This window comes from Lacerta agilis, chromosome 17 (assembly GCF_009819535.1).
Source record: "Lacerta agilis isolate rLacAgi1 chromosome 17, rLacAgi1.pri, whole genome shotgun sequence".
In the NCBI taxonomy this organism is placed as follows: Eukaryota; Metazoa; Chordata; class Lepidosauria; order Squamata; family Lacertidae; genus Lacerta; species Lacerta agilis.
In genome coordinates, this window is record NC_046328.1 from 23,257,018 (window position 1) to 23,281,134 (window position 24,117).

At 45.1% G+C, this 24,117-nt stretch overlaps 1 protein-coding gene across 7 annotated transcripts in view; it reads left to right on the forward strand.

Moving 5' to 3' along the window:
* Window positions 1-1,222: 1,222 nt before the first annotated feature.
* MEF2D (myocyte enhancer factor 2D) overlaps window positions 1,223-24,117 on the forward strand; it is a 135,729-nt gene continuing 112,834 nt past the window's right edge. For all 7 annotated transcript variants that reach the window (XM_033174146.1, XM_033174147.1, XM_033174150.1 and 4 more), the window contains exon 1: window positions 1,223-1,576. The gene's annotated coding sequence lies outside the window, so the exon portion shown is untranslated. The remainder of the gene's footprint in view (window positions 1,577-24,117) is intronic.

Consider the following 24,117-nt stretch of genomic DNA (forward strand, 5'->3'; position numbering starts at 1 on the left):
GTATTAGGTGATCTTGATTTCTATCACATTTTAAGCAAAATGTCAGATTTGATGAATGAAAATAATCCATAAGGCTGGTTGTTGTATTGGAATCGTCTTGACCAAATGCGGTTTTAAGAGATTAATCTATCCAGCCAATCAGTTAAATGTCACCACCCTCTTATTTATTCTGCTCTCTTTCTCTTTCTCTCTCTCTCCCTCGTGGCTTTTTTTTTAGGAATGAACGCATGGAATATTGATGTGTCCAGCTGTTCTTGGAGGCTGGGAAGAAAAAAAGGCTGATTAAGAAAAAAGAAACGAAAGAAAAGGTAAACAAACACACACGAGACAGTGTTGTGCAGTGGTTAGAATTTTGAGCTAGCAGGCATTGCACTCTCCACGCAGCTGCCGCTCCGCTCGACCTGCCTTGCAGGGCTGTTGTGTGGAAAGAACCGGCCCCATCGCCCTTTTGAGGAAGCGGTAGCATTAAAACGCAAATAAACCTTTAAAAAATAGCTCGTAAAACCTTTTAAAACGCTATAAATCTTTTAAAGGGAGAGACCTTTTAACCCGTCTTGCAGGGCTGGTGTAAAAGATTGGGTGGTTAGGTGTGGGGTGGGCGGCAAACCCACGTCCGCTGCCCTTTCGAAGAAAAAGGTGGCATGAAAGAATGCAATACACTTTTAAAAGAAAAAGTGTGCGGAGGAGCAGGGGAAGAGAGAGAGGGAAATCCTAGAGCTGCCATTTTTGCCAACCCACCCAGAGGGGGCCAAAATCCAGTTGCAATTCAGAGGGAGAGGGGAAAGAGGGCAAGGCGGAGCGCGGGCCGCTTTAAGCGGCTCCTTTGGCGAGCTGAACCAACTTCCCGCAGGCGGAAGGATATAGAGGCAGAGGCCGCACTGCAACCTAGCTTGCATGTTTGCAAGGAGGAGGAGTGTGTGTATAGAGATGTGCGTGTATGTATGCATATATATATATAATTTTGGGGCCTGTGATTGGACCCCGTCGCCATCTGCTTTGCTTCCTCTTAGCCTCCCCCTCCTTTTCCAATACTTGGCTTGCACACACACACACATACACACAATCTCTCTCTGGCAACGTTGTAGCCTCTCCTCTCCCCCCCCCCCCGGGTTGTGCAATGTAGTTGCCTTGTTATTAATTTATTATTATTATTATTTTTAAAAAAAGAATTGTCGCTAAGAAGGAAGGGGAGAAAGAGAAGCGCGTGAAGAGGAGAGAGAAAGAGAGAGAGAGAGGCAGAGCGAAGAAAGAAAGAGGAAGAGGAGGAGGGAAAATAAAATTAAAAAAATCAAACAAGGACGCAGGATTGCAAAGAATCGGCGGCGGCTCCAAGGAGGACGAACTTTAAAGCTGAGGGGGACTGAGATTGGCATCTGGGCTGTATGCTGAGAATGTGCTTGTCCTCCTTTTAGGGGGAGGGAGGTTGCCTGGTTTTTCTCCCCCCCCCCCCGCACTCTCCGCCGCCTTTTTGTTGTTGTTGTTGTTCGAGAGAGGCCCTTGAGCCAGCCAGCCTGTTCTTGGGAGATCAGCTGTCTTTGGAGGCGCTCCGAGGAGCCAAAGGCAGAGAGAGAAGAAGGTAAGTGAAACTTACACGCGTTGTGTCAGTTTTCTTGGGGATGGTGTTGTTCTTGTGTCCTCCAAACCCACCCCCGTCTCCTTTCGGGGTGCAAAGCAAGATCTTTCTTGAATTGGGTGGGGGAGACTAGACCCCCCCCTTCCTGGGGCCTGGGGTTGTTTGGAGAGGAAGACGGCAGGAGGGTCAACAGAAAAATAAGACATGGACTCTTCCAAGCTCATTTCCTCATGACATTTCTGTTTCCACACCCCCCCACCCTGCAAACAAACAAACCAGCAAAATGGTACAGTACTGTAAAGCGAGGAAGCGGGGAGATGTACCAAGGAGAGGTAGGGCAGAAGTGGCTGCTTTCTTAAGTGAGGGAAAATATGTGTGTGAGTGTTTTTTGGGGGTCACTGATAGGGAGGGGAAGATGAAGGAGAAAGTGGAGATGGGCAGCTTCCAGTGGAAAAAGCTAGAGAATTGATCCATGCGTGTTTGGGTGGTGGTGGTGTGTAAAAAGAGAAGGCAGAGAAGGGAGCAAGCACTTGAGATGGATGTGGAGAGTTGGGGTGTGAAATCTCATGTTGCTGGAAAATAGGAATAAAATGAGGTGAAAGGGAGAGCTGTAGGTGAAAGTGTGCAGGTAATAGGGTGCATTGGAAAGTGGGGTGCATAGTGCTTGGGTGCCTCTTCAGAGGTGGGTGGGAGAGATACGTACAGGGAACTTTAAAATAGAAGATGGATAGGGAAATTGTCCCAGTATAATGCATCTTGAGGTTATCCTGAAATGCAGGTTTCTTTATGGTGTGTGTAGTCAAAGGTTTGTGGCAAAAAGTGCATTGGAAGAATAATTATGTGAGTTATTTTTTTTTTAAGAGAATGATGAGAGCTGAGGGAGAAATATTGGGATGCTTAGATTCTGATGTTATGAGATGGCATTTGTAGAGAGGAGGGGAGGAATACAGCCCCCCACCCCACTGACTTGGGAAGAGTGAATGGTTAGAAAGTAAAGAGGAAGGATAATAAGGAAATACGATGGGTACAAATTATGCAGTCTGGCTGAAGAATATAAGGGAAAGAATCATACAAAACTGGAGGAATGGTTTCTTGAGATGTGGAAGGAACTGGTGGAAAGCAATTCTGCAGGAAGTGAAAGGGTTTGTGTGTGTGTGTGTGTAGGAGGGAGAGGGTTATAGGGAGAGCATTTTGAGCAAAAAAGCCAACTATTATTTTATGTAACTAGTGCTCTTTAAAATGTGCTAGCCTCTCTAGATCTTGACGTCCTGTCAAGTCAACAGTGTTCCCATTTGACAAATGGAGGGCTGAGGCCCAGAGAGACCAGCAGTGCAGGCGTATGTACCTACCCAGAAATAAACCCCATTGAGTTCGATGGCACTCACTCAGAATTAAGCACATAAAGTATTTCAGCCTAAGTTTGCTTTAAAGCCACTAATGGAGATGAGAGTCTACCACCTTCCAAGGAAGGCTGTTCCTAAGTCGGTATGCTTGATGTTTAGTAAAAAACAACAACCCTGTCTTGTCATCTGAATCCATTGGTTCTAGAGCAACAGCAAAGAAATCTGCTCTATTATCTGTGGGACAGCCCTTCTCAGGACCTTTTATGTTGGTCCTCAGTTGCTGTCCCAAATTGAAAATGGTGTCTCTGTCTGCAGATATTCATTGGCAGCTCACTGTCCTAATCAACACCAGCACAAAACAACAGGGCAGCCACACAGGATTTGTGTGTTGCTGTGTGTTGTGTGTAGAACTGTGAGGATTTGCTTTATGCCCCTATGGGGCGTCCTTCGCAAGCCTAGCACCCTCCCGAAGTTTTGGGCTACAACTCTCAGTTGTGCTGCCTGGGCTGATGGGACTTGTAGTCTAAAACATCTGGAAGGGGGCAGGTTTGTGAAGGCTGGCTTGGAGGCTTAAGATTCACAGGCATTTTATTTTAAAGCATCACAAAATCTCTGGGATGTTTGCTGTTGCTGGTTCAAGAGTATGAGCCAAGAAGTCTCGGGTTCAGATATTACCTCTGCCATGACCTCCCCAGATAGCCTTTGCCAAGTCCTCAGCACACACACCTTGCCCCCATATGTCTTGATCAAAGCAAATAATTATGACTACTAGCCATGGCGAGCCAAATACTGAAGAGCCTCCAAAACTGGAGACAGGGTACCTGTGACCGCTGGATTCTGAAGAAAGGACTGTTGCCTTAGTGCCCTTTATATGGCCTTCCTGGGACTATTTGCTTGGCAACCTAAGTGGACCCACCTTGACTTGAGCCAGCAAGGCAGTTATTGATTTCATAATACTGGCCTTCTTGCCAGCCCCGTTGCAAGAATTGCCATCACAGGGCATGTAAAGAGTTTTGAGCGCTTAAGGGAAATAGATTTATGGAAGTAATATTAAATTTGCTACACTACCCCAAACCTCCAAACAGACATTTATATGACAAACTATTTATGACCTCATTGGCCTCAGAAGTAATTCGGAGCTCGAATTAGGCCAAGTGCCATCTTCCAGTGGGACTGATTCTCTTGGAACACAGCTGTGCAAGCCTTTGTATTACACTGAATTCTCTGCTGGACAGAATGAAGAGCTGTGTGTAACCTGAAGCCTTCCAGATTCTCACACCAGTATGTGTTGTTTTTAAAACATTTCCCAATACCCTTTTATATGTGTGTCAATGTTAATAGCAGTTTTGTTTGGATGTGCTGTGTGGATGGGGCCTGGTAGTTATATTCGGCAAACTGTCTTTTCCCCAAATCCAGAATTGCGAATAGGCAAGGATTATGGGAGTTGTAGTCCAGCAACATCAGGTTCCCCCATCGCTGACCTACTTTTGTTTATGTTCTGATGGGTGATGATTCTGTTGCTGCTGGCATTTAGTGCAACCATTGCAAGCTGGTGTCCTCCACTCAGCTGCTGGCTGGGGCTGATGGGAGTTGTAGTCCAAAACATCTGAGTGAAGGACACCAGCTTGCAAAGGCTGCACTAGTGAAATATTAGTGTGCGTATGTGTGTAAGCAATACTTACACTGGTGCCTGTGTTTGGAGAGGGCAATGTGTCTGGCTTTTACTGCTGGAGGAGTGAAGCACATTGGACTAGCAAAGGCAGATGCTCTTGATAAGCAGAAATTGTGGGCTTTGCTGACCTTCTACTTTGTGGAGGCTGCCAGCTCTGGTTGTTTGGATCCGGTTAAAATCCTAGAAAAAGTTGGTTGTGGGGACTTCTTCAGCCATTTCCCAGACAGGCTCCATGGGGGAAGAAGAGGAGAGATGATGGTGGCTCTCAGAGGGATGTCGGAAGAGGGCGGAGGGGCATCTGCAGCAGCTGTCCTAAGTGTCAAGTTGTTCTTGACATGTTTTGGGGTGTTTTCGTCTCTCCGGGCACCCTTTTGGGAAGGGAAGGCTGTCACTTCTGGGCTGATCCACTGGATGCTAGTACCTTTTCAGGCAGCAGGGAAGATGAGGTATTTTGAATTTTGCCAGGAGTGAAAGCAGAATCCTTGTGATGTGCCGGGTGATGGTGGGGACTGGATTTTTTTTTAATAAAAAGGATGAGCAATTGTCTAGATGGCTTGCCAGCCAAGGGTTGGAGACAAGTTACTTCTCCCAACCCGGCTTATAGCCAATCCATATTCATCTGCACACCACACAACCTCCGTTTCCCTTGTGGCAGTGGTATCTTCCCCATCCCCTCTTTCTGTTTGCCGTCTTAGTTGTGCTCTTGCACAAACATTGCATACACTTCAGCACTACCTTTGATGTACTTTGTTGTTCTTGTTTTCATGGCTGTTTCCCCTTTGGTACAAGTGTGTTTGTCACTCGGTTGGACCCTTTCCCCCTTATATTACTTGTCTGCTTGTGACTGACTCCTGTATGCGTTTAAGCACATTTTTCTCATCTGGCTGAACTCAGCCTCTGACATCCAGTGTTTGCATGGTGCTCTCTCTCTCTCTCTCTCTCTCTCTCTCTCTCTCTCTCTCTCTCTCTTTGCAACAGAGGCCCATCTCTGCCTTCCAAAGTGAGGCGGGTAATGTCTACAGCAAAGGCTTTTTTTGGTGATGGTGCCCTGTTTATGAAACACCCTTCCTCAGACCCACCACCCACACTTTGGAACTCCCTGCCTTTTGACATCAGGCAAGCACCTTCACTCTACTCTTTTCAGGGCCTACTAAAACCAATGTTGTTTAGACAAGCCTTCCCAGATATATAGAATGTGGATGTGTGCTTTAATCTGTTTTTAGCTTATTATTCAGCTTAATTATTTTTGAATGTTTTAAATAGCTGTTTTAAAACTGTTTTTACTACTAATTTCATTGTTTTATTCTTTTGTAAACTTTGAGGTGTCTTGTTTTTTGTTTCAAGCAGTATATAGATTTTATGATGTGAATAAAATAAATAAAATATATAGACAGGTGCCAGTTCAGGGCCTGTGTCTTTAGTGCTTGAACTGTTTGTTTGACGTTTGAATGGCTACCGGTAATTGGTTTAAAAAAAAAAAAAATTCCTTGTGCGTACCCCCATTTCAAGACTTTGAGGTGTATGATTTGCATGTATGATTTATCTCCATCCCTGTTGCAGAAGATTATAAATGGGCAGAACAGGATCTGTATCTATCTGTGTCATATAAACCGTTGCTGGTGCTGCCTGTTTGAGCAGTTGAGGGGATGGCAGAATGGAGAGCTTGGGGTTTGAAGCCGTCAGCCCGTTGCCCCAGGATGTTAACTGGCTCACCTGCCCTTTAATCTAGGCCTGGCTGAGTTCAGCTCCAAAGGGATAATCTGTGGTAATGAAGCTGGCTGCTTTTCACCGGTTTGTGCGCACTCTTATTGCCTCCTGTTGTTTTCGCTGGTTACTATGGTTATTGTTATAATTTGTCACTTTTATGAATGTTGTTGTTGAGCTGTTTTGCAGGCTGGGATGTGGCCCAGTGGCATAAACCAGCAGTGCACAAGTTCGCCCCACCCTCACTCCAGTAAATATAGACTCACTTCTGTAAGCAGAGGTACTCGGTCTTGGTTGCTGTTAAGAGTCCCTCTCTCCTCCATATGCAAACTCTATGCAGGTGTGAGAAAGGGGAGCTCCACAACCCTCAGCCCAGTACCACACACACTCCATTTCTGCTTTGATGTGTCCTCTGCAGGGATGCTGGCCTCTGTTATTATGTAAAATTCATACGCCAAGTTTGGATGGTTAGATACAAAAATACCCTATTTCTAGGCGTTCCTCTCCATAAATATGTATTGGGATACTATTATTATTATTATTATTATTATTACTATTGAATTTATATCTTGTCTTTCATCCAAGGAGCTCAAGATGGCAACATGGTTCTTCCTCTCCTCATTTTATCCTCACAACAACCTTGTGAGGTAGGTCAGGGTGAGAAGCAGTGACTGAGCTCAATGTCGCCCTGTGACCATCATGGCTGAGTGGGGATTTGAACCCTGGTTCCCTAGGTCCTTGTCTTGCATTTGAACCACTATACCACAGTTGCTCTCAGATTTCCTGTTTCTTCATGGCTTAGAAACATCTTAAGTCAGCCTTCCCCAAATGTGGTGCCAGCTGGGGCTGATGGGAATTGTAGTTCAAAATGACAGTGCTTGCTGGAGTTGAGGCCTGAGGGGAACTGTAGTCCAAAACATCTGGAAGTCAGGGCACCAGGTTGGGAAAGGCTGTATTAAGGTGGAGTGTTTTTGGATGTCTTGATAGACAGTGTTGCTTGTACAAGGTTTGTTGGGTTCCTCTTAGGACTAGTCCATCTGGCCTTTGTTCGTGATAGAGATGGACTTTACCAAGAGAGCACACTTTTATTTATGTACTAAGATAATTTATATCCTGTCTTTCACAACATGCTGTTGGGGCAGGTTACATTGCATCACAAATACTACTCAGCAATGCAAACACTTTACCCCTATGAAAATATTGTTGTGCAGTTCTCTTATTTGGTGGCACAATAAATAAATCCCTCCTGTCGGTCAAAGGCAGAATGAAAATCCAGCATTTTTACCTGGTGTTGGAACCTGCCCGCCATGGGTACCTGTCTAATATGAAAGCGGAGAATCCTCTGGGTATGGGGTGCCACTCCCAAGAAGGCTCTGTTCTGTATTTTTCTTGACAATCAGATCTTTGCTAATGGTGCGGCTACCAATAGAGCCTTGCTAGCTGTTTTCTACTTACAGGCAGGACAGTGTTTGGAGAGGGTCCCAAGCCGTTCAGGGCTTCATATGCCAGAATCAACACCTTGAATTGCTCATCTGTTTGGGCTGCCAAACTCATAGCCATTTTCAAGGGTCACCCACAAAACACCCAGATTTGGTTTTAACACATAACCTTAGGGAAAATGGGGTTCCTGAGTGTTTGAGTCTTTTGTTTGGCTGCCCAATGTGTCTCTAGCAGGTGACTCCATTTTTCTGCCTTCATTCTCAAGTTTTATTTTCTCTCTCTCTCTCTCTCTCTCTCTCTCTCTCCCTCCCTCCCTCCCTCTCTTTTCTTCCTTCCTTCCACCAGCTGGTTCAACTGCCTGCCTGTGGCCATGTCTCTAACGCTGTGTGGTGGGGCTTATTGCTCTTTCTCCTTCCTGTTTCCTTCCTCCCCCCACTTTATCGTCAGCATCAAAGAACCTGTTGTAAAAAAAATATTAAGATGATAGTTGACAGTCTTTGGGTTCTGAACCGCTGTCTGGAGCTGATAATGATAACTGATCTGAGACTGAATCCAGACAAGACAGAAGAGGGTCTTGGTTCTATAGGAACGGTCAAATTAGTGATAGGAGTTGGGTCCATGGGCACATTTGCAAATGGGAGAAATTGTGGTGGACATCTCTCTCTCTCTCTCTCTCTCTCTCTCTCTCTCTCTCTCTCTCTCTCTCTTTCTGACAGACACACACACACACACACACACACACACACACACACACGGGTTGTCTGCTCAGACCCTGAGATTTCAGGGCCCAAACCTGAAATCTAGGGGTGATGTTATTAAGAGTGACACATTAAGCATTAACCACAGTCACTGAGAGCATGTCATTAGAATAAAAAAATTATTACAAGTGAGCAAATACGTTGCTGGTTGGAATTTAAGATCGAAACCTTAGCTAAAGCAGAAGTGAGGGGACCGTTCCTTCTCACCTGCCTAGGGAGCCTACGTAGGGAATAAAAAGGTAAAGGTACCCCTGACCGTTAGGTCCAGTCGCAGACGACTCTGGGGTTGCGGAGCTCATCTCGCTTTATAGGCCGAGGGAGCCGGCGCTTGTCCCCAGACAGCTTCCAGGTCATGTGGCCAGCGTGACTAAGCTGCTTCTGGCGAACCAGAGCAGCGCACGGAAACGCCGTTTACCTTCCCGCAGGAGTGGTACCTATTTATCTACTTGCACTTTGATGTGCTTTTGAACTGCTAGGTGGGCAGGAGCTGGGACCGAACAACGTGGGTATTTAATCTAAAAGGAGAGAGTGAAGGAGGACAGAGGACTATGCAGTAATTTGTAGATGGCTCCTGCCAGGCTAAAGCTTGTAAGCTGCATGCACAGTCTTCTTAATCAGCACCACCATCATCATAAGTAATCATCATAATAAAATTTAAGGCACTCTTCCCCACCTGAAGATTCAAGCTCTCCTGCTGCCACCTGGAGGGGCCCTGGAAAACCTGGAGAATTCAGACAAGCCTTACACACACATACACATGCTGCAATCAAACAGACATCTCAACCTCTTACATTGGCTACAACAGCATGCTTCTTTCAAGCCTAATTGCAGTGTGGAGGAGACCCTGTGGGTGCCAGGGACAGTCTCTGAAGGCTCATGCGCACCCATGGGTGCCATGTTGGCAACTCCTGATCTGGCGATGGGGTCCAGTTCTCTTTGGATGAGTTTGCATTTCCCCTGAAAAATCATTAAAACGTGTGTTTTTTTTAAAAAAAAAGTACGATGCCAACTTGACTACCTCATAGCCCATTCCTTGACCAGAGTCTGAGGTATGACCATTATCCTTAAAGCCCTAAATGGCTTGGCAGTAGGAGGACACACAAAAGTTTGTTTACTCCTGGCTACCAAGGTCACTGGAAATTGTCACCATCAGAATTACAGTTGGTGAGCATATGTGAAGATGCTTCATCAGTTGCCCCCTCCAGGATCTAGGCTTCCTTGCCCTGGGATGTCCCTTTTGGCCTTTTCTTGGGGTCTTTAGGCCTGACTCTTCTCTCCTCCATTTTGCAGCTTTCTTGTTGCATTTTGCTTTTCAAAATATTTTATTGAGCGTATTGTTCTTCATCTGCGGTGTTAGCTGCCTTGAGAGCTTTGTTCTGAAGGAGGAAGGTGGGGTGTAAGTCTGGTGGGGGGCATGCCCTGTGCAAGCAATTGGAGATGGCAGTGCAGATACCTGGCACTATTCTGCTAATCACCTTTGTAATATGTCAAGTGGACATACACAGTTACTCTCACACCAACCCTGTGAGGTAGGTTACGTTGGGGGAGAGTGGCTCAGTTCCGACATGGGATCGCGCTATGGTTAAGGAAACTTAACTCTGATTTTATTTACTTCTGGAGTAGTAAACCTTGGTTATAATTCTGTTTCCATCACTAGGAACTGGTGCACCAGGGAGGCATGAGTGAAATTAAGAAGTATGGGTGTTAGAGGATACTGGCTGGCCGCTGTTTGAAAAATTAAACCATAGATTTGGCAGTATAAACGATCGGTTTTTGCAAACTATTATTTGACCATCCTTCCGCTTTTCTACCATGCCATCTATTGCCAGCTTGTTGCACCCCAGAAGTTTTGGGTGACAACTCCCGCTGGTTTGTGTTTTGAAATGATTTCATATTTGATTGTTACTGTAATGATGTGTCAATGTGGCATTTTTGTTCTGTTTTGTGTGAGCTGCTTTGAGCGCATTTATATGGAAAAGCAGCATACAGCTTTTAAAAAAAGAATGGTGATAACTTCCACCAGCTCTGTGCTCGTGAGGTGTGATGGGAGTTGTATTCCAAAATGTCTAGAGGGCACCAGGTTGGCAAAGGGCTGTTCTGTTGAGAAATCTGTGGTTGAGGAGAAAATCTGCAAGTAATCTGGGGGAAATTGGCCACGGCAATAGCATATTTGGGATGTGGTTTGATAAAATATCAGGAGGATTTGAAAACCACCATAGTGTTCCCTTTTTGTCTTCTTTTGCAATATTTTTTAAAAAATGGGATTACTAATTTTTGTGTGTTGTCAACAGTTTAAGTATGCGTGAGGATCTGTTTTGATTTACATTGCGAAATAGGATTCAAAGGTTTTTTAAAAGATTGCAAAACCACAGTGAGGAAGCCCATCGGCTGGAATATCAAGCATTTCATACCAATTTTTTGGAGGGGGAAGGGAAGTTAATTTGCCCCTCTCCTCCTCCTCCTCCTTGACAGTGAGTTTAAGAGTGGGACAAATTGAGTGAAGGCTTGGGCCTCTCACTAATTGAGGGTTGCTGGGTCTTGGGGACACCCCAAACCCTCTTACAGAGTTGGATTTCCACCTGCTCAAACTATTTTGCAATGGTTGTGACCTGGATTTTAGATACCTCATCCCTGATCAATGCCTGTCCTGATCTTCTCTCTCTCTCTATATATACTGCTTTTCAACACTGTTCCCACAGCCAGTTAAAACCAATATCAACAATTAAAATGTCTTTAAAATATTAATATAAAAAGACTGTGGAGTACATAAAATCAAGTTTGTTTTTTCTGATGAAGTGGGTCTTGTAATCTAAATACCTGGTAAATGAAACAATCTATTGATTCAATTATCAATAAGTGAATGAAATACTTGGTTAGTGTGTATTGCTGGGTTTCCCCTTCTTTGTAACAGAAGAGCATCCCTGCTGGATCAGGCCTCTTAGTCCAGTATCCTGTTTCTATGCCCAAATCTCCAGGAAGTTAGCAGACAGGTGCCACAGGTGTCCTACTGTTGTTAAAGTTCTCATTATTTTAATCTGTATGCTATCTTTCTACACGAGTGTGTCCATTGTTGCTTACAACACGCGGAAAGCAAGAACAAGAACAGCAATGCATATCAAAGCATCATCACAACAGTCTATTGTTTAACCAATCAATTTCAAAACAGAATACAGCAATCCAAATAAAGCTACACCTCGTTTCAGTCATAATTGCAGCTTTGTAACATTTTAAATTCATTACAAATAGACAATGTCAATCATTAAAGCACCATATCAGTTCCTATTCTTTTATCAGTTGTTAAAATGCAATAAGCCCTCTAGAGTCAAGTATGATAAAATGGTTCCAAGTTTGATATTAATAAGACAGCCTTTGCTAACCTGATGCCCTCCAGATGTTTTGGACTCCCAACACCCATCAGCCCCAGCCGGCACAAGTTGTAGTCCAAAACATCTGAAGGCAACAATCTCAACCTGAAGCTTGAGAAAGGCTACAATAAAATTATGCCCGGCATGGAGAAAGTGGAGAGAGAGAGAGTTCCCCCCCCCCCACTAGAACCCAGTGGAGACTGTCCAGTGAAGTTGAATGTTGGGAGATTCAGGACAGATAAAAGAAAGTGCTTCATGCAGTGGATAGTTAAACTGTGGAACTCTCTTCCACAGGAGGCAGTGATGACCACCAACTTGAATGACTTTAAAGGAGAATTGAAGAAATTCATGACAGAGTAGGCTATCCATGGCTACTAGCCACAATGACTATGCTTTGCCCCACAGTCAGAGGCATTAATGCTTCTGAATGCCAGTTGCTGGGGGTCACAGGTGGGGAGAGCACTGTCGCTAACATGTCCCGCTTGCAAATTGCCCGCAGGTATCTGGTTGGCCACTGATAGCATGCTGGTCTAGAAGATGGATCGCTGACCTGATCAAGCAGTCTCTTCATATGTTCTTAGTAACTATACAACCATGCTAACTACGTAAGCAGAATATCAAGGTTCTGCTTAGCTAACATGGTCAGTAGCCATCGGCAGGCCTATATAATATTGTGCAGGCAACTCCCCATTTATGCAGGGGTTACATTCCAAGGCACCACACATTTAAGTGAAATTGTGTATATTTGGAACACCATTGAAAAAGCCTGCAAGCACCTTCCAAACCTACTTGCTCAAACTCCAACTCTCCACAGGCCTCAAAGGTCGGTGCAAGGGCTCCTGGGATTGCATTTGCAAAGGCTTGCTTGGGGTTGCTACACTGTTTACGTGCTATTTTTGCCGTTTTCACACTCTTTTAGGGCCATTTTTGCCCCTTTTTGTGCTACTTCCAGGTTCATGTGTGCGCACGTTTCTTGAATGTGTGTAAATGGGGAGTTGCCTGTACTATGCTTGTGGGTTTGAAGCCCCAATGAAGATTGGCTGAGCTGTTGTGGTGGCACAGAATGTTTGGGACTTGTTTTGGAAACTGTGAGGGAAGGGACAGTTGTCAGCTTGACTGGCATTGAAATGGCATAAGAGGAGGATTGGTAAGTCGGGTAGGTAGATGACAGGGGGCCTAAAGGAAGAATACAGAGCATATTTCAAAATGTAAAACCAGGACACCCCAAAAGTAGTTGTGCTTTTTGTTATGCTATTTTTCAATTGACTGGCCTAAGATCCAGGACAAAGTGCCGCCTTTGAAATCCCGTTAATGTCTGGGAAAATCTGGACATGACAGCCCTATTTGTGGCTCCCAACTATGGAACTTCCTACCACCAGAGGCAAGTCTGTCTCTTTCACTGCGGTGTTTCTGCCATCTATTCAAGAAAAACTTACAGTGTTTGGCTGTTGGGGACTGATGAGATGGTTTCCTTTCTGTTCACTGTGAATGATGTGTTTGGGGCTGAGTGTGATGATTGTATGGTTTTATTGTTGATTTTTTACTATGTATTTTACTTTATTTCCTATGCACCATCTTGGGATGCTCAGATGAAGGGTGGTCTAAAAATATATATAACAAGTAATAATAAAGTAACAATATTTAATTGAAAGGACAGATACTGTCTTTCAACTGGTTCAAAGCAATGAGGTCCAGCAAGACTTAATTTTTCTCTTGGCTGAGACTTCTCTAGGATGTAGAGCCGTAACTAAACATGTTGACAAGTTGAACTGCTCCAATTAATGTTTAGTCATTTACTTAGCACTTGTAGCATTTGGTTTACAAGCCCGATGCCATTCGTCTTTCCAGCCCTTGCAAGGTAGGCCATAATAATGTTCCCATTTTGTGGATGAGACACTGAAGCAAACTAGTCAGGGGGAGTGTGAGCTGGAATCTGAAACCTGATTCAGGTCCACTCAGGGTGTATTTGGTGGGGTTTATTCCCAAGTAAGAGTAAAAGGGATTGCAGTAATAATAATGTCTTTTCAAGTGAACTGCTTCTCTCTGAAGTGTTTATGTTGAGGAGGATGCTGAAGAAGCTATAAAAGGAGGACCAGTCAGACCTTTTATTATTGGCATAGATGATATAATTATTTTGGGATGAGGTTAATAGACAGGGTTTGGGGTCAAAGCAAATGCCTTAATGCTTAAGCCATTGTTGTAAGAAGACCAGTGGTTATGAGTGACCTTTCAGGCAGTCAATAGCAACTGCTTAGCTTTTTAAAAGAAATTGATTATAAATTGCCTCCTAAATGATTGATTTTAGCTCTTTCTATAAGCTGTAAAATACTCTTGGGACCCAGCATCTTGTGGCCACATCTCCAAGCAAAGAAAATAAATTTGTACCGTACAAAATCATGAGGTGAGAGTTTTTTAAGGGAGGACTTTGAATTCCAATCAAATCATATTCTTATTTTTATTATTAGACAGCCTTTGCCAACCTGGTACCCTTCTCCAGATGTTCTAGGACTCCAACTCCCATCAGTCCCCATCCAGCACAGCCATTTTGGACTCCCAACTGTGGCTGATGGGAGTTGTAGTCCAAATCATCTGCAGAGCACCAGTCTGGTAGAACGAACAACAGAAGCACCCATTTGGGTCAGATCAGGCTGGGTCCATCTGGTCCAGTCTTCTGTTTCCAGCTGTGGCCAGGTTGTGAAGATATGCTTGGATTGTGCAGGGACAATTTCCATGGAAGAATTCAGGGGCTGAGCACCATTGCTGAAATACCTGCGTTCTGCAGTCCTCTGCTCTCTGTGTGTGTAATTGACAGCGATGTTGTTTTATTACTTTTGTCCCCGCTTGCTTTTGGTCAACTCTTGAAGCCCCATGCAGATTATTAAATTTTCTGTGCCAGTTTGACTCAAGATCTGGCCTCCAGCCAGGCAGTGAAACCCCGCCTCCTGATTTCCTGGAAAATGTCTGGGACCTGTTTTATCCTTTTAAATACCGGTTGTTCCTGACTTGCTGAGATGCAAAGCAGAGGGAAATGAGATTTTCTTTGGCAAGGAAGAGGGAGAGTTCCAAGGGGTAGGATGCATCTCTTACTTGCCAGTTCCCTCTCCCTTCCCCTCCTGTGAGAAAACGGGAATAACCTGGCCAGAAGTGGTCACGTTAGATCAGAGGTCTAGAATGAGTTGCAATTGCAGCCCAGGCTACTGTCAGAGAAACAGTTCCTTTGCGGGCTTAGTTTTGGCACAGCTTTCGCCTTTAAAATTATGACTTTGCTTATGATATTGCTAAATTTGGGGCTGGCAAACACAAAAAGATTTGCTGGCATTTGAGACACACACTGAGAATCTTGGTTTTCCCAGGGGTGGCTATGTTTCTGAGGGCCAAATTTCATTGTTAAGTTTTCCCTGTAGGAGAGAGAGAGAGAGAGAGAGAGAGAGAGAGAGAGAGAGAGAGAGAATATTGGGTGGTGGGAGAAATCTCTTATGTCAAAGATGATTCTGAACAAGAAGCTTAAAAATTTGTGGTTTATAAGGCTATCTCTGGAGTTTTAGGAAAATCTGAGGCCAGCTCTTTTAGGATTAATTAGAAGAGCCAGTGTGGTGTAGTGGTTATTGAGTTTTGGGCGAGGTCCTGAGAGACCAGGGGTCAAATCCCCACTTGGTAATGAAGCTCACTGGATGATCTTGGGCCAGTCACTCACTCTCAGGCTAACCAACCTCACGGGTTTGTTGTGATAATAAAATGAAGAGGGGGAGAGTTATGTTCGCCACCTTGAGATCCTTGGAGGAAAAGGTGAGATAGAAATGCAATAAATAAAAGTAATTTCCAAACTTATATGTTTTTTGCTGGACTGCATGGCCAACCGTGATAACTTTGCACTCATAGATCTGATCACAGTTGCTCTTATGTGTGTGGATTATTGAACAGGCACTGAAAAATCCCCCAGTAATAATGATAGTTTTAAAAACAACAACAAAACTGTTCTGGGTGAGGCTTTGTAGTACCAAACATCTGGAGGCAGCAGGTTGGATAAGTCTGGTCCAGAGAGATGTTCTTGCAACAGTGTTTTCCAGGTTGACCATGGCCTCTTCCTCTAATAATAAGGCATTTGTGACTTCCTAGATCCAGCTAGATGCTATTCTTCCACTGGATGTTAAGAGCCAAGAGAGACAAGGCTTTAGCACTGGTACCCTAATGGCAACACTTCTAACATTTTGTGCCTGTTGGAGATCTTAGACTTCCACGTACATTAAAGTTGGCTTGTGTAGCTCTGCTGTATCGTAGCTATAAAAATTGCCTCTCGCCAACCCCGTTTACTGGAAATTGTGGCGCATTTAGTCTCTAATTTACATTAAGAGTGGAATCCCCTGTAAATTCCCAGGCTGTCTTGAAGGGAGCAAAATCAATAGGCCAGGAAGGTGCCAGCAAGTTCAGTGTCATGTCAGGAAACTGCGACCTTTGTCTCCTTTGAAAACCAGCACCTGCCCTTTTACGCAGCCCACCCCTGTCTCTTCTCCCCACTGTCCCAATTTTCGATCAGTATGCAGACAAACATACATGAACCTCTGCAGCAATCTGTTTCAATTTCATTATGTGTACCCTGATTTTAAATGTCTCCCCTTCTTTCCTGTTTTAAAAATGCATAAACAGAGCCTCCTCCCCATGATGGTACAACTTTAATCTGACACATCTAGACAGCTGGGAAAAGCAAACTCACAATTGGATAGGAAGCACATGGGAGGGGGGTGGGGAGCAGAAATATTTTTGGCTCTGTCAAGGCCTGACGCTGCTGAGTCACTGGATCTAGGTGGGGACCCACCAGCGAGTATTTATTGGAGTGGGAGTGGGTGGCTGTTGCTTGCTAGGCCTCTTAGCTGAGAGACTAAGCAACGCAGAAGAATCTTGCTTTTGCTGTGGACCTGCTAGGTGGCCCTGAATGCGGCTATTTCTCTCTGCCTTGGCCTGTCTGTCTTCAGTCCCTTTGAGGGATCATTCTACCTTACAAAGCTGTTGTAAGGATTAAGAGAAGTGCTTTAAAGGCTCTAGAGCATTAGGCCAACAGGATGCCCTGGTTGGAGTTGGTGGGAGACTGGGAGTTGCATCTAAAACATCTGGCGGGCTCCAGGTTGCTATGCTAGGTGGTGATCAGGTAGACAGTGGTCACTATTCCCCTGCCCCCCTTTGCAGTGTTATTTAATGTTTGCCTTTATATCCCACTTTTTTCTCCAAAGAGCTCAAGGTTGTGTATGTGGTTTAATTCCCATAACAACCCATTGAGCTTCATAGTAGAGTAGGTTTATGTGATTGATTTATGTGGAGCAGAGCTAATATGCCCCCCCAATAAGTTATTCAAGTTGACACCCCTGAAGCCTGATCTCCTGGGCCCTAGTTTGACACTCTAACCACTACGTGGCACTGGTTCTCATTTATACAATGTCACCAGTGTACAAAGTCAAAATGCTCTCAAGTAGGTCACAGTATTCTCAAAACCCATATGCAGCCTTATATTATCAATGGGCTTCTTTCTGGTGTGCAGTGCAGTTTTAAATTCTGCCTTTCTGCTGCTTAGTGTAATTATTAAATGTATTTGTTGTTTCGTGCCCGTGCCATTTTTAATGATGCGTAGAGTTTGGTATTTCTTATTTTAGTTTAGTTTTATTAGTTTAGTACTGTAAACCCCTCTGGAATTTTTTTAACGAAGAGCGAGCAGTAAATAAAAGGAGCAATAATGCTTGCGGTCATGGTTTATTTATACATTGCTTTTTGGCCCAAAGGCCCCCAAAAGCAGTGAGCAGAATGTTAATATGAAAGTAAAAATATGAAAACAGTACAATAAAGAGAGGCAGTGTTCTATAGGGTTAGAGTGTTGGGCTAGGAACTGGGAGATCAGGGTTCTAGTATACTCACTCATCCATGAAGCTCACTGGGTCGCCCAGTTACTGTCTCTCAGCCTAACCTACCTGACAGGGTTGTTGAAATGAGACAATGGGGAGAAAGAGAATCATGTTTGCCACCCTGAGCTCTTTGGAGGAAAGGCAGGATAGGAATAGAATAGAATTAATTAATTAAATAAATTCAATTCAATTCAATTCAATTCAATTCAATTACAGCAATAGAAATGGAGATGTTGGAGATGTTTTTTGGAAATGCTGACAAAAATAAAATAAAGCTCAACAACTTTGTCTGGATTTTCGCTTTTAGGATTATGACAACCCTATCTAAAACACCTGTAGGGCATGAGGTTGGTGGAGACTGATGTAGGTGCTCAAAGACTGAACTGCAAGGGAAAATGGGCTGAGGCACTGATGGGAACAGGAGACCTTGGGCTTCCTGTATGATCTTTGCTGAACAGGCTGGGCAGTTTTCTTTGCAAGGGGTTTTGTGTGCGTGTCTTCTTAATTTTTTCCTGCCCTCTCACAGTTCAGAGGTGTGTTTGGGATTTCACGATAGCCCAGCTGTGCTTGAATGGAACTGTACATGAGTTGGAGGAGGGGGCTGTATTGTGGAACTCTGTCGTAGTGTTTTCCAAACTTCCAGTGTTTATGCAGCTCTTGGGTTTCTGAATGGATCTTGAAGGGAAAGCCTTTCTTATGCTCGAAGTGCATTTGGGATTTGACATGAGGGCACCTAATGAGTTGCAACAGGGAATGTCTTCTTGGGGCAGATAATTTGGCTGCTAAGCCACCTACTTCTCATGTAGAAGGCCCCAGGTTCAAACCCCAATGTCATTTCCAGGCAAGGCCTAGAAAAGGCCCCCTGCCTGAAACCCTGGAGAGCAGCTGCCAGTCAGTGTAGACAGTCTTGAGCTAAGGAACCGCCAATCTGACTTGGTATAAATTGGTTTTCTATGTTCCTAATTAAGAATCCAAGAAGCTGGAATCAACAGGAATGTCTTCACTTGGTGCCGGAATGATGACGATGTCTCTGCTTGATGTACCTGCAAGGGGAGATTATTTCACAAACAGGTTTCCATTTAGTAAATTATGCCACTAATTTCTCATGAGCACGGTAGCATATCTCCTTGGGGCAGGCAATTCAGATATTACAGCTTTGGAAAGTGTACATCCAACTTGCAGAGATTGTTTTTGAAAGTGACAAGACGCAGTAGACTTTGGTGCTGGTGTGTGTTGCTCCTAAGTTGAAAGCCTTTGCCACTTACTCATTGATTATTTGATTTATTATCTCGCATCTCCTCCAAAGAGCTCAAGGTGGGCTCCCTGTTTTATCCTCGCAACAAACCTGCGAGGTACGTTAGGCTGAGAAACGGTGACTGACTGAGCTCAAGGTCATCCACGGAGCTTCACTGCTACATGTGGATTTGAATCCAGGTCTCTCAGGTCCTAGCCCAAAGCTAGAATTCCTGCACGAAACTTAGCCACCCCCACAGGCCTGGTAAAGAGCATGAGCAGCCACCCCCCTCCAATTTGAGCAAGCAGCTCCACTGTAGGACCCAGAGGGCATCCGGGGAGATCTGACCTCTTAAGATGAAGCAGAGCACTCTCTCCAAAGGGCCCTGGGGTGGTGTGGCTACCCTGGCCTGACCTTGCCTCCTTTCAGAGCTGCTTGCACACTGAACTATACATCATAAATAATAGGTAATGCTTGCTCGCTCCTCCACTCACTCACTTACGTAAGGCTTTTTAGTCAAGGACCTCGGAGCACTTTAAGGAAAGAAGGTCAGTGCCATGATGATGGTGCATGTAGAGAGAGCTTGTAAACTGAGGCAGTGAGGAAGCGGCAGGTGACCTTGGCTAAGGTCACCCTTCAAATTGCTTTTCCCCAGCCTGGAGTCAGAATCCCAAGGAAGCTACAGCTGCGGCTTGCTGAAGCGAAGCCAGCCTTGCTTCAGAGATGAGAGCAGATGACTCTCCCTAACACCACCCCCCTCCACCTTGCCAACCCCTTTGCATGCAGTCATACAGACGGCAATGGCGTTTCCCTGCCGTTTCAAAAACCGTAACAGCCGTTGACTTTCTCTTTTTGATACTTTGGTAATTTAATTTCCTTTTCCTTTTCCTTTTCCTAGATCCTCTACCCTGGTTCATCCTCCTTGTTCCCACCCTCTTCCTGCCCTAGAATAGCTGGTGCTGATTCTGTAGCATCCTGCTGGTTCCCATGGCAACCCTCTTTAAAGCCAGGCATCCAGACAAGTCATGGGATTATGTTTTCATTGTGGGGGGGATCAGGCAGTAAAGGTGTGAAGAAGGGAGTTAGAGAATAGGATGGGTTTTCTCCCCCCCCTCTCCCTTCTCTTGTCTTTCAGAATTCTAAAATGCTGCACTTTGCAAACAGGCAGAAAATGCAAAGCGATATAGGGATGAAAGTAATATTGCCTCATTGCATGCCAGGGACACTTTTAGATACTAAGAAATGGATCCTTCCCCCCAACAGCATGCCCGCCAGGAAGATGCTATGCCAGCCTTTGCCAACCTGGTTCCCTCTAGATGTTAAGCATAAGAAGAGCCTGCTGGATCAGGCCAATGGCCCATCGAGTTCAACATCCTGTTCTTACAGTGGCCAACCAGATAGATGCCTGTGGGGAAAACTGCGAGCAGGACCTGAGCACAAGAGCCCTATCCACTCCTGTTTCCAGCAACTGGAAATGCTGGCGGTTGAACCTGGAACCTTCTGCGACCAAAGCAGGTGTTCTGCTAGGGAGCTAACACCCTTCCTCTAATTCAGAGGTAGCCATTGTGGGACCCATCAGATGTTTTTGGGTCTTGTTCTCGCTTGAAACTGGCACTGTAACATAGCACTGCCATGGTGGAAGTTGTGCTCCGAAACATTTGGAGGGTGCCAGGTTGAAGAAGTCCTAATGTGCTGCAGTTTTAGAGTGCTGGGCTAGAACAGGGGTCAGCAAACTTTTTCAGCATCAGGGAGCTGGTCCACTGTCCCTCAGACCTTGTGGGGGGCCGGACTCTATTTTGAAAAATAAAAATAAAAATGAACAAATTCCTATGCCCCACAAATAACCCAGATATGCATTGTAAATAAAAGCACACATTCTACTCATGTAAAAACACACTGATTCCCGGACTGTCTGCGGGCTGGATTTAGAAGGTGATTGGGCCGAATCTGGCCCCCGGGCCTTAGGTTGCCTACCCATGGACTAGGACTTGGGAGAGACCAGGGTTCTAATCCCACTTGGCTATAAGACTCACTGAGTGACCTGGTGCCAGTCACTGCCACTCAGCCTAACCCACCTCACAGGGTGGTTGTGGGGATGAAATGAGGAGATTGAGGAGAACCATCCATGTTTGCCACACCTTGAGCTCATTGGAGAAAAAGGTGGGATGTACGGTAAATGCAATCAGTCAATGATACTAAACTAGGTGAACATAGAGCTTCCTGCCTTCCGAAGTCCCAGAGTCCCTGACATCATCTTGTATGTCTGGAGGTCCCATAATATCTGAACAGACCCTTTTATATGTTTGGAATCTACCATCTCCCTCTTCCCACTGCTACCCCCCAATGCAGCCACAGTTCTGGTGCAGCATTGCATGTGTTAAGGCAGTATATTTTGGGTTGCCACTGTGGTTTAGGCGCTGCTGTGTTCTCCCCCCCCCACACAAATAAACACACTGTTGTTGTTTCTCTCCACACCCCCAGAGCTGCTGTTGTGGATGGCAAAGTGCCCAACTCTCTTGCTCTCCTTCTTTCTAAAAGTTACTCACAGCAGTTAGGTTTGGCCACAGGGGAAATAAAATGGGAGGGAAACTTTTTGTTGGGCTTTTATTTATTTATTTTGGATATTTATTTTTAGAGGAATTTTTCCCCCTCCAGGAAATAGCTGGACAATCTAACCTCTCCAGTAGATTTCCATCCTATGTAAATGCCATGGTTAATAACCTTGCAGGGTTGGTAATGCGAACGCAGGAATACTGTGGTTGGGGTTTGTTTTTGCAGATGCAGCACTCATACAAGAACAAGCTGCGTACAAATGCTAAGCACTCAGGGCCCTTCATGTATGTTAAGCACATAAGAAGCGCCTTGCTGGATCAGGCCAGTGGCCTTTCTAGTCCAGCATCCTTTTCTCACGGGCCAACCAGAAGCCAGTGGGGAAACTAGCTTCCAGAAATGGAGCACAAGAGCCCTTGGCTTCCAGCAACTCGCATTGAGAAGCATTTCTGCCTCTGACCGTGGAGACAGAGCATAGCCATTGTGGTTGCATGGGAAAGGTCCCAGACTGAATCCCCGGCACCTCCATGTGAGGCTGGGAAAGACCCCTGCCTGAAATCCTAGAAAGCTGCTGCTAAGTCAGTGTAAGCAAGGCAGAGCTAGATGCACCCCCCTGGTCAGTGACAAAGGCAGCTTCCTGCATTCCTAATAAATGTGTGGCTGGGATGAGTTTTCAACTGGGAACCTTGTGCATCATGTTCTTAACTATGATGCTACACTGGGAGTGCTTGGGGAAAAAATGAGTGATGCTTGGTCTCTCACTAATTGCCAGTGTATAAACATGTCACGTAGGGAAGGAAAGTCTGCCAACCCAGTGTTGTAAGCTGTTCTTACAACACCAGCTATGGTTCTGTTGGCCAGATTAGAAGTATATCACGGTTCAGTTTCTGTTTGGAGGTTGTGGTTCTGCCAGTGTGGCCATGCACCTCCTCTTCCGTTCTGTCTAATTCCCCTTTTTTCGTCGTGGAAAGGTTAGTCATTGGCATCTGGAAGCACAACCCACAGACTTCCCCAGCCTGGTGCCCTCTAGATGTTTTTGGCTACAACTTCCCATCAGCCTCTATGACCTAGTAACCGAATGGGACCTTATAGTAGTACTGCCACCTGGGGTTGCCTGGTTGGTGCTGACCCATGGCATGCTCTTTCCAGTAGTGGTTCCCCTGTTGTGGAATGCCCTCCCTAGTGGAGCTGTATCCATCATTGCTAACTTTCAGAAGGAACTTGAACACATTCCACATTCCTATTTATTCAGACGTTTGGTGGCTGAAGAAAACTGTTCTAGACAACCCAAAGGCCATTGGGTGGAAGAATGTTTTCATTTTTTTAAACGGCTTTTAGAATGTTTCGAATTGTAACTGGTTTCAGATGTTTTAAATTATAATTGTTTATTGAAAGTTTGCTTTGTTTTTCTTTCAAATGTCTGTTTGCTATCCTGGGCTCCTTGGGGAGGAAGGGCAGGATGATAATAATAATAATAATAATAATAATAATAATAATAATACAGTACAGTTGTGCTGTCTGGGACTGATGGGTATTGTAGTCCAAATCACTAGAAGGGCTGGACTAAGGAAACCCAATTTCAAAACTCTCACTCAGCCATGAAGCTTGCAGGATGGGCACTGGAACAGTCAGTCACTCTGTCTCCCAGCCTAACCTACCTTGCAGGGTGGGTGTGAAGGTAAAATGGAGGGGGATCATGCATGAAGCCTTGAGATCCTTGGATGAAGAATGGGATATCAATGTAGCAATGAAGCAAGTGTTCTGTGTTTATAAGCACACTGAGGGTTGAGTAATTTTTGGCTTGGGGTTTTATATGGTAACATCCCGAATTACTTAAGGGCAGGGGACAGCAAATAACAACAGTAAATCAAGCAGGACCCGAGCACAAGAGGCCTCTCCCCTCCTTTGGTTTCCAGCAACTGGTATTCAGAAGCATTACTGCCTCCAACCGTGGAAGGAGAGTGTAGCCATTGTGGCTCATGTTGGGCTGTGGGTGGAAGGGCCGCTCCAAGAGCCTGTTCGGTCCTCCTGTTCGGCAGAGGATGCTGGCAGGGATGGTGGTGGCAGGGAGCAGTAATGAGGTGTCCAAGTATGGAGCAGTGTGTCTGCTTGTCTGTGTGGACACAGGGCCTGTTCTGTGCCCCCTAAGCCAGTTTACTGCCTTCAGGTATGAGGGATGATGGTCCCATTCTGAGGTTGCTTGCCCATTGCAAAAAAGAATAGGGTCTGCTTCCCCCCCCCCCCAAAAAAAGAGGATGCACATTTGCAAGTACTGATTTCTGTGTATAGATGCAAATTTAAAACAAATGACTCTCACTTAAATAGAAATGTGTCTTGCCATTGTGGAGAGGGCCTTGACATACCGGTATGCTATATGTTTAAAGCCTGCCCATTGTACATTTAAAGCACGTGACTTCCCTCAAAGAGCAGTGGGAACGGTAGTTTCCCCATCACAGTTCTCAGAACGCTTAACAAACAGCAGTGCTCAGGATTTTGGGGTGGAAGCTGTGTGCTTTAATTGTGGGTTGAATATTCTTGAATGTGTGGGGTGGATCACCCAGCACCTTGCAGGCTGAGGCCAATGCAGCTT